Source organism: Condylura cristata, unplaced genomic scaffold (assembly GCF_000260355.1).
Source record: "Condylura cristata isolate star-nosed mole 26May11 unplaced genomic scaffold, ConCri1.0 scaffold00021, whole genome shotgun sequence".
Lineage (NCBI taxonomy): Eukaryota > Metazoa > Chordata > Mammalia > Eulipotyphla > Talpidae > Condylura > Condylura cristata.
In genome coordinates, this window is record NW_004567122.1 from 29,119,426 (window position 1) to 29,133,818 (window position 14,393).

Sequence of the window (14,393 nt, forward strand, 5' to 3'; positions counted from 1 at the left end):
GCCTGGTTTTATAGCTCTCATAACCCTCCTTTATGAACACAATGTGACAGGCGGATGTGGCCATTGATTATGGCAGCAGGCTTCAGCCCCATTCCTATTTAACTGCGAAGCGGAGCTCCTGCCTACCAGCCCAGCATTGATCATATGACTTTTAAAATTACTGTATTTATGTAAGCCTTTTTCCAGCCAGGGCCTGTGTCCAATTTTATCAAAAAGGAAGGATTGTGCTTGCCCTTCTCCAGTGGCTCTCTGGCTTTAGAGTCTAAAGTGTCTTGCTGGAACCAACTTAGGGCCCTTGGCTTTCTCAATAGAGGTTTGTGAAATCTGTGAGTGCTCAGGATGTACTCCCCCCCCCCCCCAGTATGAAATTGCTCAAGAAGTAGGTAATAAGCATGTTGGCAGATGCCAAGGGCATTTGGGGGCGTCTAGTGGTTCACAGGGCAGAAGTGTCAGGTAAATAGAAGAGCAGAGCTTGGGGTTGGGAGAGGGGAAACAGCGAGGACACTAGAAATGGGGTGTTCTGAAATTTGGGTAATTTGGAAATGGATTTAAGTATTACTGCTACTGGGCATCAACCTTACCAACTGGTTAGAACAAAATTATAGTTATTCCAGCTAGTGGGAGGACAGTTTAGTGATCAAAATAAATGCTGGTGACCTGGTGAGCAGTCGGTCTAGACGTAGATGTGGCTGATTGTGCCACGTACACGGCAAATCTGGTAGAGAAAGTCAGTAATTTTTGGCTGCTGGTACCGTTCAACTGAAAATCCCCCTGCAGGCAACCAGGTACGTGGTCCCACGAGGTTAGGGCCGTGGGAGTAACAGGCATAATCCACATGAAAACTTCCTAGACAGAGCACGAAAACCAAGGTGACCTGTGTAGGTAGGGGATCCGTTAGCCTAGTGACAGCTCTGCTAAAAGAAAGCCTGGAGATGGGCGTGGGAGGTGGAAAACGTGCGGGCCTGCCAGTACACACTGAAACGCGCCACACGTGTGAGAGCAGTCGGCGTCAGGGGGCGCTCGGTCTCAGCAGGCTGGAAGCGGGCCCCAGTAGGACGCACCGGGTTTTCTTTTTAGCAACTCCAAGCTAGGATCCACCCCACTCCCCACCCCCCCTTTACTAGTATATTAGAAATAGGACGGAGTCAAATAAATGTATCCCTTTCTGGAATTTTTATCCTCGCTTTTGCGGGTATAATTCCTAAGGAGGCGCCCCTCTGCCACCGCTTTCCTAATCCGGCCTTTCCTGGGCGTGGCTTGTGGGGCCCGCCCACTGGCCCCGCCCCTCAGCCGTTCCGGGGCGGGGCTCCCCTCGGCTGCTGCCTGCCCTTTCCCTTGCGGCTTCTGTCGGGACTGGTGTACCCTCCCCTAGCTCCGAACACGTGCGGGTGAGTATGGCTTAGGTGGGGAGAAACCTTAAAGGTTTAACTTTCCAGGGCGAGAGACAGCCGTGGGGAGGTTCTGCTGGGACACGGGACGAAATTGAGGTCCGTTCCCTTGTAATCCTGGGTTTGGAGGGCATCTTGAAGGAGCGCTGGGAGATATGTAGCCCCCGCTTGGCCCCCTGTTCTCTCCCATCCCTCTTGTCCGTGGAAGCAACGATCTCGGCCTCGGAGATCCTTCCTAGCCAGGCGTGAGGGGCCTGGAGGTGGTTTGTGGGAACACGTGTCCGGGTGGAGCTCGGTGAGTCCCTTCAGCTCAAGCCCGGGAAAGGGACCGACTATGGGCAAGTCACCTGATCTCTTTAAACGAATCTATTTTTAGATTAGCTTTCGGACCTGAGCGTTGACCCTCTAGTTTCCTTCTAAAATGTTTTAAGACGGTTAGGCGTGAAATTGGGGAAGAGCCGGGAAAAGGTATGACCTTAGACACCCTAAACCTTATATAATTAGGGTAAATGATCGGGGTGAGTGGGTGGGAGTGTTTTTCTTGCAAACATTTTGTTTATTGCTTTCAACCAGTATTTGAGATCCTTGGTAGGAAGGGCAAACTAACTGCCTCTCGTTCTTTCCATGTCCATTACTGCATCTTTATAAAGTGCTGCTTTCATTCTTAAGGAAGGTCCCATAACCTAGGCCATCCCCAACTAGCTTTAACCAACCTTTACAATTCCACTGATCGCTGGGATCACTTTACCTTTTCCACCTGATATTAGTAAGTGTTAAGTTAAATTTGCCGGTGTAATCAGTATTTAATACTGATACTATCATAATTCATTTATATTCTATTAAAGCCTTCCGACCAATGGTTCTGTGTACAGAGAACTATTAATCATCCCATTTTACAGATGGGAGACCAACATAAAGAGGTCAGGTGACTTGCCCAGTGTCACTTGGTAGTTGAGCAATACTAGAGCAAACTTCTGTATGATACATGGGACCGATTTGCTCCTGTTGGAGTGGTGTGGTACATAAATACCAAAGGACGTGTGAAAATAAGGCTAACCAAGGGAAAGCTATTTTGTCATCTATTTCTGGGGCTTCATTAACTTACGGAGTTACAAGTGTCCGCTAACTGATCGCTAACCTGAGTGCTTTGATTGCAGAGGGGCCAGCTGTGGACTTTGGTCAGATGTGGTCCCAGGTGAGTGCAGCTCCATTATCCTAACTGGCCCAGCTGTAGGCAGCTGCCTAGGTTGCCTTGTACCTAGGCAAGTGTTACACTGCTGGGAGAGCAGCAGCCTATAGCTGGTTGGCATTCTGGGCCTGGTTCATGCCAACTCTCTTGTTAACTGTACCAGGATGCCAGCATAGTTGCTTGTACTTTAAGGTTAGACCTGCAGGAGTATGGCTTTATAGGGAGAAACTTAAAAACCTGACTTAGATTCTGAGTAGTTCTGGTCAGACAGGCTTGACTAGTATGATGCTACATGAATCATACCTTGGAAACAGAATAAAGGTAACTGAGCCATGGGAAGGATGTCTAAGATAGTAAGGGACCTTATACCGGGAAGAAATCCCTTTTTTAATGGGATTTTTGCTAACTTCACTCAAGTCAAAGTTCATGATTCCCACTCTCCTCTCATAGAAAACTAGTCAGAATGATCACTTTGTACAAGCTGGAGTTTATTTACCTTTGGAAATGTCTTAGTAGGGTAATGTTTGTGTGAATTTGCTTTTAAATTATAGGTATTTTCTAAGTCTAATAAAATGTAAAAATAGCAGTTGATTTAGAGGCTGTAAGTAGTATACTTAACCACAACTGGTGAATTCTCCTTAAGGCTGACAGTACATTTATACTGGTTTAATACTGATTTTGGGGAGTGAATAAAATTGTTGCCCCTTACAGAGGTAAATTTTGAGTATTCTTTTCTTAAAAGACAGGCTTCTCAGTTCTAAGCAAGCATTGATGACTTGGGGTGATTGCTAGAGATTATTCTATAGGGTTGGCTTAGTTTCTGCTTCTGTGAAAAGTGACATTCTCATTTCCATAGGAGGAACTGTTACGGATATTAAAAAAGAGGTGGGAGTTGTTTATCAAAGCTACTTTTTAAAGTGGCATTTGGCTTTCCCTTGAAAAGGGATGCTGTTAGTTAACTGTTGAGTGCTTAATGAGAATACCACAGGTGTTCATTGATAAATAATAGCTCTTTGCAGATGGGTAGTGGTGGTTTTCTTTTTTTTTAATGGAGGAGGGGAAAAAAGAGACACCTGCATAGACACAGATGGCAGTCTTATGGGAAAAGAACTGTCACCCTTTACATATAGATTTATTTATAAGATTAGCGATATCACTAGAGCCTTGGGATGGCAGTCATCGACAATATGGGAAATAAAATAATTACTAAGGATATTAAAAATGTGGTTAATCATAAGTGGCAGACAGCCTTCTGTTTCCATCTACAGAAAAGTGGCCTGAAGAGTTGCTATTTTAGACTTGAGTGTTGCAACAGTGAACTCTTTCTCATTTTAGGATGATGTGAAAGTAGGGCAGCCTTGGCCCTCCTGAAGAGAGGAAGGAAATTAGTGGCAGGTGGACTGTTGGAATGGCATTTTCAGGTAAATATCCCTATTCATTCCAATACTGACTGCCCTCCTATGTGCCAGGCCTGATTGCTTGTTAATGCCCATCAGAAACAATTGGTGGGGGGGGTCTATTTTTGTACCTAACAAGTTGGGCTATGGGGCAGGGAAAAGCTGAATAGGATTTTGGTGATTATAGTCCTGAATAGGATGTAAGGATCTGTGAAATTGTTTGTGTCTTTCCTTCTGGGGAATTTATAGTAAGTTTAATTCCATGAGGGGAAGGGTAGTATATCTTGCTTTGTTCTCTGCTGGACCCCAAGCACAATGTCTGGCACATAATGGGACCCCCTTGAATGTGAGGAAAATGAGACGTAGAGAAAGGATTCCTGTTTCCTATTTGTTTAAAGGATCTGGCAGCAGGTTTCAGGCCTCTGTGCAGTCAATGTTCAATTCATGGGAATACCCATATTCATGTCTTCTGCTGGGGTACCTGGGTATCTGAAACACATGAAAGCGCTTTGAAGAATCATCCAGCGGTTGTCAGCTGTCCAGGCTAATGTGATGCCTGGGATGGTGTTACACTGTTGGAAGAGCAAATGCTGCCTTTATTAAGGTCTGGCTTCTAGCACTGTTTTGGTGTTGGGGCTGAATACCTTTGGGCAGTGTTTGGCACCTCTGAGAGTGGAGTATCTCCTCCTGTGGAGTTAGTCCTAGTCTGGGTGCAAACAATTTTTTTTTTCTGTTAGAAAAGACCCTATCTTAGATACAGCTTATTTATTCCTTTACTTTTTGAATCCTAGATGCCTTCACCTGGGTGAGAAATCTGTCTCCATCAGGACCTCAGATGTCTGACAGCCCTGTGTAACACATGTAATGTATGTAGTGCTTTTGTTATGTAGGTCCTAATTAACTTGCTTCAGCTCAGATGGGTAGTGTGAAATAATGGGAAAATATGTGTGCCTATACACTAGTCTCTGCTTCTAGTTCCTGCACAGAGCTCCTAAAATCCCTATAGTTTCTTAACCTGTTAAAAACACTTAGGGCACACTTTGTACTAATATTTGGTCTTTGGCTATGGTTCCTTGTTGTAATGGGATCTGGTTACCAGAAAGACCAAGCAACAGTTATAAGTTTGGAATTTTCAGTCCCCTCCCACCTTATTCTCCAGAAAGGGGAGAGCTACAAGTGAAAGTAATAACTGATTATGACTCATAATGAAGCCTCCATAAAAATTCCAGTAATATGGACTGCAAAACATTTTCCAAAAGCATGGAAGCTAGGTAACCCTTCCCACATGTTTTGTCCTGTATATCACTAACACCTGTTAGTTTTTTCTTTTACAACTGGTAAGCAGTAAGTAAAAGCTACTTTTCCAAGGTTTGCTACCCTCTCAAGCAAATTAGTTGAACTTGAGAGGGCTAAGAGGGGCCTCTTACCTATAGTTAGTCTCTGTTAGTCTCTGATGATATTCTGGACTTGTGAAAATCTGAGTTAAACTGTAGGGCACCCAGCTGGTGACACACATTGACTCGATATGGGGAAAATCTGTCACACATCTGGTATCAGAAGTGTATGGTGGTATATGAAAGTAAAGAAGAAAAGCAGGTAGATGTGAGGTTTTCTTTATAGGTGGAAAACAAAATTCTGTTGTTAAAATTACCAAAAGTATCAGAATTTTAAATACTGTGACATAGACGAAGTACATGACAAACTGCAGTGGCTATGTAGACTGACAAAATTTAAATAAAAATTTTCCACCCTAGTAGCTACCAACATTTGGCTAGTGACTACCATATTGAGTAGTTCAGAACATTCCACCAATGCTTTATGTTTCATTTTACATTGTTGTTCTGGTGCAGAAGTTGGCAAACTGCCAGATGATATTTTAGGCTTATGCAACATAGTCTTTGTAAAACTGTTCTGTTGGTAACTACTGCAGTTGTAGTCTGAAAGCAGCCATAGACAGTATCAACAAATGAACATTACTATGTTCCAAAACAACTTTATTTATGGATACTGACATTGAAGTTTCATTGTTTTCACTGTTGAAACAAAATATCCCACCACCTCCATTCTAAGCTTAAGGGCCTTTCAGAAACAGGTGGCAGGAAGGGATTGGCTTTCAGGCTATAGGTTGCCAACCATTATTCAGGTATTCAAGTTTCAGTGACAGCTTCAAAGCTGGTACCAGTATGTCATCCTGAAAAACTCTTGTTATTGATATGTGGCCTTTAATCACATAACTTTATATGCTACATCTTTTTTTTTTTTTTAGGATTTTATTTATTTGTACATACAGAACTGGGGTACAGGCCAGAGGTTCAGGGGTGGCGAGAGGCTTCACCAGAAATAGAGTGGGGAGCAGAACAGGCAGATCGAGGAAGTACACAGCTGACGGGAGCAGCCGGCGGGTCAGGAGAGGTCTGCCACGCCATGTGGTCACCTCCGGGGCAGGTGGGAATCGAACTCATGTGGAAGTGGCTTTAGCTTCTCAGTGCAGTGCTTTTAACCTGCTGCGCCACCAGGGAGGGCCTTATGCTACATCTTTTTAAAGGACTGGGGTAACTTTAAATTATACATTGGTAGAATAGCCCTTTTTGTGTTTGGGGCTTGTTATGTATGCTATTTGCATGGATTACTTTGATTATGGTATTCTTTACACTTTCATATGCCTAAGGGAGCGATCCTAGGAAAGAACAGCAGTCTTCACTTTCCAGTAGAGCCTGATCACAAACTCAGTCCTAGGCTGTGAAATGGCTCTTCTGTAAGGAAGAGGGAAAATCCTGGATCTCAAGTTTCTCTGAACATAGATTGCCTTACTGACTGACCATGTAAGGCTACCATAGCGCAAAAAGAGTTCCCCATGCAGCTACTTGAAAAGAGATAATTCATTTGGTGATTGTGCCTGTAATAGTTGCAATAGTTTAATCGTGCATATTAAAATAATTAATGGGGGCTCTCCCTGCTGGCACAACGACTTAAAGTGCCACATTATGAAGCACTCTGAAGCCCTGCAGCATGAGTTAGAGCCCCCACCAGGGCGTCAACCCACATGGCCAAGGCAGACCTCTCCTGACCTGCCCGCTGCTCCCCTCAGCAATGTACTTCGTCAATCTGCCTGTTCTGCTCCCCACTCTGTCTCTGGTGACTCCTCTCACTGCCTCTCCCCCTCTGGCCTGTACCCTAGTTCTGTAAGCATAAATAAATCTTTTTTTTTAAATAGTAATTAATAGAATTTTGTGCTTGACAAAGTGAACTTAATTTAGTTATCTACTGCTCCCTGTTGATTTTATTTCCTGGGAGTGTCCAAGGTGAAATGAAACATTTCACAGTATCCCTGTTCTCTTTTTCTATCCAGTCCCCATACCATAATGGAAACAAATTGAATAATTGGCAGGGTTACTGATCTGAGTGAACGTCCAAGTTGCCATCATGTAGGAGTAAAAATACAAGTGCCCCCTCTTAAATTCCTCTACTTAAATTTCAGGCCCCTATAATTAAGAGAAAAAAAACCAAAAGTAAAGTTGAATAGGCAGCCCCAAGTATTGAGTGCTATGTCTGGCTCCTCTCAATTTTTCTCCCTTTCAGGGCTGGAAGAAACTATAGTGATGAAATTTTGGATCACATCTCAGATTTTAATCAGGAAAACAAAACTCAGAGGAATAAATTTTGCAGGCCCCAAAGGGACACAAAGAGGTGGCACTGTGCCTAGGGTTTCACACAAAGGAAAACAACCTGGTATGAGCAACTAATTAGGAACTTAAAAGAATGACAATGACTCCTGTGAATCTTATTACTTAATTAGGGCTTTATGAACAGCTCCCTTTAATGAACTTGTCAGTATTGTTTTGGAAACAATTTCACTGAATTAGCAAGTCAACTATAATACTCAGAATATCTGCTTGATAACATCTTTCTCTTTACTGCTATTTAGAAACACATTTAATGAGCCTTCGTTCTGGATCATATATTTCTGTCTATTGTCCTAAGTTCTGGTTCAAAAGGTTCCCTGTTTTCTAGTAAAGGTCCTTTAGGTTGTGAGAATATTTGTTTATTAAGTGTACTTAGTACCTAGGAAAAGGGTAATGAAATGGCATTAAAGTTTATCTTAGACTAGTTTGATTTAAAGAAAATTTAGGATAGCACAAAGAATTCCATGTTACCTAACCCAGAATTTCCTAATAATCATGTATTATATTAGCGTAGTTAATCACAGTTAAGTTGGCTGATAGCAATACAATATTATTACTAAAGTCTATAATTTATTCAATTTTCTTAGATTGTATTTTTCTGAGCTCAAAGGATTTTGAGAAAAAGACCACAAAAAAGCTATTCTCATCACATAAAATGATACGCACTATCAACATGGCATTACTGTTTATATTAACTTTGATCATCTGGCTGAGATCTTACTTGACATGCTTCTGCACTGTAAAGTTACTCCCTCACCCCCCTACCCAATACTGTATTTTAGCAATGAGGTCACACTGTTCAGCCCACATTTAAGGAGAGGGAAGTTGTGTTCTTGAGGCTTGAAGTCTACATAAGCTACTTGAAACTCTTGAGAAATGAATTGAACTCCACCCCTCTTATATTCAAATGACCAAATGCCATATGGAATTGTGGGTATTTATAATAGTATAATAGTCCTATAACATTTTCTTTTGTTCAGATATTCCGACTTTGTTATTGGGAGCACTTTTATGCATACAAGAACTGGGGTGTAGGGTGTATGGTGGGGGTGGGTGGGTGAGAGGATTCACCAAAGACAGTGGGGAGTAGAACAGGCAGGTCTACTGAAATAAACTGCTGAGGGGAGTAGGGGCAAGACAGGAGAAGTCTGCTGTGCCATGTGGGTCAGCTCTCTGACTGGGGATCAAACTCAGGCTACTGTGGCTGCCAATAGCTAGATAGCACTGAGACTTTAACCCCTGTGCCACCAGGGAGGCCCCTTTAATTGCTGTGTTTAAGTACTTCTCAATTTATGGCAATATGAAATATAGGCAAATCGTATATATTCCTGTCTTAGTCCTAGACCCAGAGTCAACCATTTGTCCAATGCTCCCAGGTTTCTTAGAGAATGGTACACAGGAACCAAGCACTGGGCATTTAGACATGTTCTCGATATAAAGGTGTAGCCACTCCAAGGCCCTGTTAAATGACAGGACAGTGTAGTATGTGTGTACTCTGCTAACCAGGGTGTTTTTTAGTTTCATTGCCTTATAAACACTGTGTTTAAAATATACAACATGTTTTATCTTCAGGCCTGTTTATTTCATCTAGAATAGTGGTCAAGCCTGTTATCTTTCATGGTGGATGTTGTAGCCCTCACATGACTTATTTTTGCTCTGTGAGATCATAATAAGGGAGGAGCCGTGTGCCAGCCCTACTGTCCTAAAGAGTTGGAGGAGAGCGGAGATGCACTTTACGTATTTGGGCTTTACCCGAGTGGCAGATGGTAGAATATACTCTCCATCTCCTCACATGTAATCCTGTAGAGGAGAACTGCTGTGGTTAAGTAAGGCTGCAGCATGTTGGCCACCCCAGCTACTGGTAGATTAGATGTGAGGCGATAAACAGAAAGGGAGAAATTGCAAAATAGGAAAGTTCCAGCCTATACACCCTGCACTCTCCAGGCAGCCATTTACTACATACTTCTATGGGCTTCCATTTCTTAGCTTTGGATAGTAGAACCAGATCATGATCTGTTCCTCCAGATGACTCTACATGTTTAATTTCTCAGAACCCTAGTGGTCCTCTCATGTGTGTGATATCTCCAGAGGTAAGAGGCACAGACAACACATATGCAAAGTAATTGTCTTGTCAAAAGATTGCTCATTTAACCCATCCCTTTTTTATGAGCTTACAGCTAGATGTTGGAGGTAAGTGATAACATGAGACATAGACTCTGCTCAACGTAACATGACCTATCAGGCCTTGCAGTCTAGCCCTTAACTCCTATCATCTTTCCGCAGATTCCCTTAGAGCCACACTGATTTCTTTAAGTCCCTGATAAACCTTGCCTACCTGGTCTCCTCACATGTTAACCTTTCTGGTTCCAGTTTCCTTCTCTGCTTCCTCTATGATCACAGTTCAGAGAGCTTTTACAGATAAGCTATCTGTCCTGACTGACTGAGCACCCATTATATGTTACTGTACCATGTTTTACCACAGCTAAGCACAGATGCCACCTAAAGGTCCTTTGGAAAACTTCTGACAGCTGGTGTCTGTGTGTCTTAATGGGTCCAAAGTAGAGTAAGGCCATGAGCCTTAAAATAATTGTAAGACATTTAAAAATTCCTCAAGATTGAGATTGGGGGTGACACTGGATTCCCTTTTTAGCTCTCTCTATATAGTGATTTATACATGCTAAATTAGAGAAAGTCCAATAGATACACTTTATAAATAAACTAATAACATAATACATAATAGTGTAATAATCTTTCTAGATTCTCTCAACACTATATCGAGATTATTTGCAACTAGTTGATCTCAGTAAAAAATTACATGCTAGAATGGCTTTTTGCTCAAGTGCTGAGTCAACACTGCTAACCTGTTAAAGTATACCTTCCTTTCCAAAAGCCAGTACAAGTTTAATGTGGAAACCCTAGAATGTTTCTATTTAAAAAGGTACTATCTCAAGGGAAATTAGTCAAGAAAAGGAAATAGATGTATTTATACATGGGGAAAGGTAAAATTCATTTGTAGATGCTAAGTTTACTTGGAAATTACCTAGGGCTGTCAAGTGAAAATAGTTTATTTAAGTAGCAGGTAATCAGTTTGAAGATAAACTGGGAAGGAATCTAAAGCTAGGAATAATTAAGGAGACATGGCCCAGTTATATATGAAGATAGATACAAATGAAACTTTTAAGTGGTGATACTGTATCCAGGAAATGACAATATAAAATTCAGTTCTAAAGAAAACTTTCACAGTTTTGAAGTTTCTAACAATATCAAATAGGATTATTTTTAGGACTAGGCAAATTCTAGTTCATGTGGATCCTAACATCCATATGAAAAAATTAAGAATAAACAATGTGCAAAATTTTAAAGTCAAAGAAAGACTACCCTTATCAGATGTGAAAATATCAAAGAAATTGAGACAGTAGTAATGCATCTGAAAGGATTATTTCATTGATAGAAAAGACAAAAATTTTTTTTACATAGTCATGACTTTGCCTTCTAACTTAAAAACAATGAATCTGTAGAAAGGAATGGTGGGTTTTGTTGTGTTTGTTTTTTTTTTTTAAAGAATATGGTTTGTTGTGTTTTTAATGAATGGTTAGATTTTTTTAAATTCCTGTATGGAAAGATACCATGAACCATTCCTCTTCCCTCCCCCGGAAAAAAAAAATGGATAAAAAGATGTTTGCCAATGGTTAATTTTTCCTTAATATAATTTTTGTAAATCAAAGGTAAAGCTGAATAATCCAATAGTCAAAATATACGAACAGTGAAACGATAATACTTACAGCCAGTTAAATAAAGTCTTTAGTTGAGGTTCCATTTCTGACAATCAGATTGTCAGCTAGGTTTTGATAAGTTAACGGAAAAAGGAAATAAGCCTTTGTATGATGGTATAACCTTTAAGAATAGCAATCTAGTTTTTAAACTTAAAAATGCGTGTATTCTAAAGCAATCCTACTGCAAGCAAGAATATTTTGTGAGGAACTGAAATCCCAATTTTAATGTTTTTTGGAACACAGTCATGCTCATTTATTGTGTGACTGCTTTGCAATGTAATTGCAGAATATTTCTGATATAATTTTTTGGCCCTCTACAGAAATTTTGCTGGCTGTTGCTCTAGAACAGCAGTGTATAATAAAAGTTTCTACAATGACAGAAATGGCCTCTACATTGTCTGTTAGCTAAATGAAGGCAATATCAAGATGGTGAATGTATCTTATGGCTGTTGGATGGTACAGCTCTAGAAAATGAGGGGAACGCTGTGTAATCTTTTAAAAATAAAGCTTTGTTTCATGTATTATTGCATAATAAGTCACCTTAATGTAGCAGTTCAAATAAGTATTAAAATTCCCTGGGTTGATTGGGCTCGGCGGGGTAGCTATATGCCATATGCATTTGCTAGCTGTTGGTACTTGCTGTCACCTGGGACCTCAGCTGGGGCTGTTAAATGAATTACCTTTGACTCTTCTGATGTGTTCTTTACATAATGGTTGAAATTTTCACAGTAAGGCAGCTGGGTTTTAAGTGGATGAAAAGATCTTCAAAAGTTAGAGTTCTTCTGAGAGCAGGTTAAGGGGGATTTCATTTCTCTGAGAAAGTGATAAAGAATCTGTCATCATCTTTAATTCATCATAAGAATGTACATATAAACTGCACACAGATACAAAATGTTTATAGGAAAAGCTTAAACAACAAATGGTAGATGTAGTTAGCTTTTTATGTAGGGAAAATAGACATTAGGGGAAATTTCCCACTATTTGAGTTTTATTGTATATTACCTATTTAGAAGTTCCTTTTTAACCCCCATATACCCATGAAAGAACTACTGGTTAAGTTTTCTGTTAAGTCTATTACATATATAGTGGACCAGTAGATTCTGAGACCTTAGTTGCTTCAGGCAATAAAATATAATGGTCAAAAGCTCTGGTTTTGTATTTATATAGAAATGGGCCCAGGACCTCCCTGGTGGCCTAGGGGTTAAGTATCAATGCTGTCACTCTTTGGCCTAAGTTAGATCCCCAGACAGGGAGCTAACCCACATAGTGCAGCAGACCTCCCCTGCCTCATCAGCTACTGTTCTCAGCAGCCTGCTCTGCTCCCCACTTCATCTTTGGTGATTCTTATCACCACCCCCACCTGTGTCCTACACCCCAGTTTCTCCATGCAAAAATGAGAAAAATAATAAGAAAAGAAAAAATGGGCTCAAATTTTGGCTTTATCACTACCTAGCTGTATAATCTTAGGCAAGCTTCTTAGTCTTATATACAATGGGATTACTTTGCCCTCAAGATTCTATTAATGTCAATGCATAATCAGCTGATTGAGTAATTGGTGTCCAAATATATGTCCTCAAGATGTCCAAGTTAAAAAAAACATAGAACATTCACATAAGCTGAAATCTAGACTGAATCCTGGTATTTAAGTGTTTGATAGCTGTAACAAACTTGTTAATGAGCAGAAGTTTTTTTGTCTTGTGACCTCATTCACCATTTCTAGTGCATACCACCCCCACTCCCAAGTAACCCAGATTCAAGTGCATCCTTATCCACTGCAGCTAGGCCACTTTGATGCCTGACTTCCTGTCTATTTCAGATATCCAGTACTTCAGCAGCTGTGATTTGTCTTAGCCATCCTTGTATCCCCACCCTTGTACACTGTTGTCTTTTGGCTGATGGGCCATTAAGCAGATCTTTAATAAATATTTACTCAATTGAAAAAGCTTGACTTTTCTTCTCCACTCGATCAGTAGATGGCATTACAGTCTTACATAAAAGTACGGGTAAGTGCATATCTGAACTAAGATGCATTCATATTTGTCTCTAAGAAATTGAGCTTTTTGATTTCATATAAGATCTGGAAACAACACTGGAGGGAATTTTAGCCAAAATGAATTGGAGTAATTTTCACAGTGTAGAAAGCAGATCAGTGGAAGGAAAACTGAATTTACTGAAGGACTAGCACCCCAAAATTTCATTCCAAAACTATATAGTGGACTTAAACTACATCCTTGGGAGTCCCAGCCCTTGAATTATACCAAATGCCTTCCAATCTGGAAAACCCTACACATGCAGATGCGGGGTTACCCTTAAACTTTTTCACAGGAGATAAAATTTCCCTTCCTGCAATTCCAGCCCTCTCAAATTAGAAAAGTCTAATTTCCAGTTTTTCAACCACACTAGTGAAGCCTCAGCCCTCTCTTCTTTATACTTCATAAAAGTATGTTTACTTTATTTGGATCCCGCTATTAAGCATGTACATTATTATCCCTTTTCTGTTTAATTTCAGACCTTTCCTAATATGTATCTACCAGCATTAATTGTGCACAGTTACGCTCCTCAAAGCTGCCTTCTGTATATTCTCCATAGCCAACCCTCTTCTAAAAATTGGACAAGTTTTCCATCTTCCTTTTGGCCATATGCTCAGCACTTAGTCTGACTTCCCTTGCACTTGACTAGAAGCAACTCAACAGTGATGTCCATGTTTGCTAAGGCTTGCACATGCTTTTAGTCGATTTTGACCCTGCTGATTAAGGCAACACAAGTTCGATTTCTTCCCCCTCTTCATAATGTATGTGTATACATAGAACTTTTTTTTTCCTCCTGAGTTGTGTGTGCACTTGGTCACCGTGATTTCTTCTAAGATTTCGTTTGGTTCTAAGGCCTGTTTTAACCATACTATCTCCAGGTCACCTTTCCACTCCCATTGCTCCTTTCAGGTGATCAGCAAAATTGTCCCTCAT

At 40.7% G+C, this 14,393-nt stretch overlaps 1 protein-coding gene and 1 long non-coding RNA gene across 2 annotated transcripts in view; one reads left to right on the forward strand and one right to left on the reverse strand.

The window, feature by feature from the left end:
- SIL1 (SIL1 nucleotide exchange factor) overlaps positions 1-14,393 on the reverse strand; it is a 270,953-nt gene that overhangs the window by 256,374 nt on the left and 186 nt on the right. The gene's annotated exons all lie outside the window — the stretch shown is intronic.
- LOC105853923 lies at positions 3,919-13,319 on the forward strand. The gene is made up of 3 exons (XR_001145666.1): positions 3,919-3,998; positions 4,766-4,840; positions 13,247-13,319. It is a non-coding gene; the product is annotated as an uncharacterized LOC105853923 (long non-coding RNA).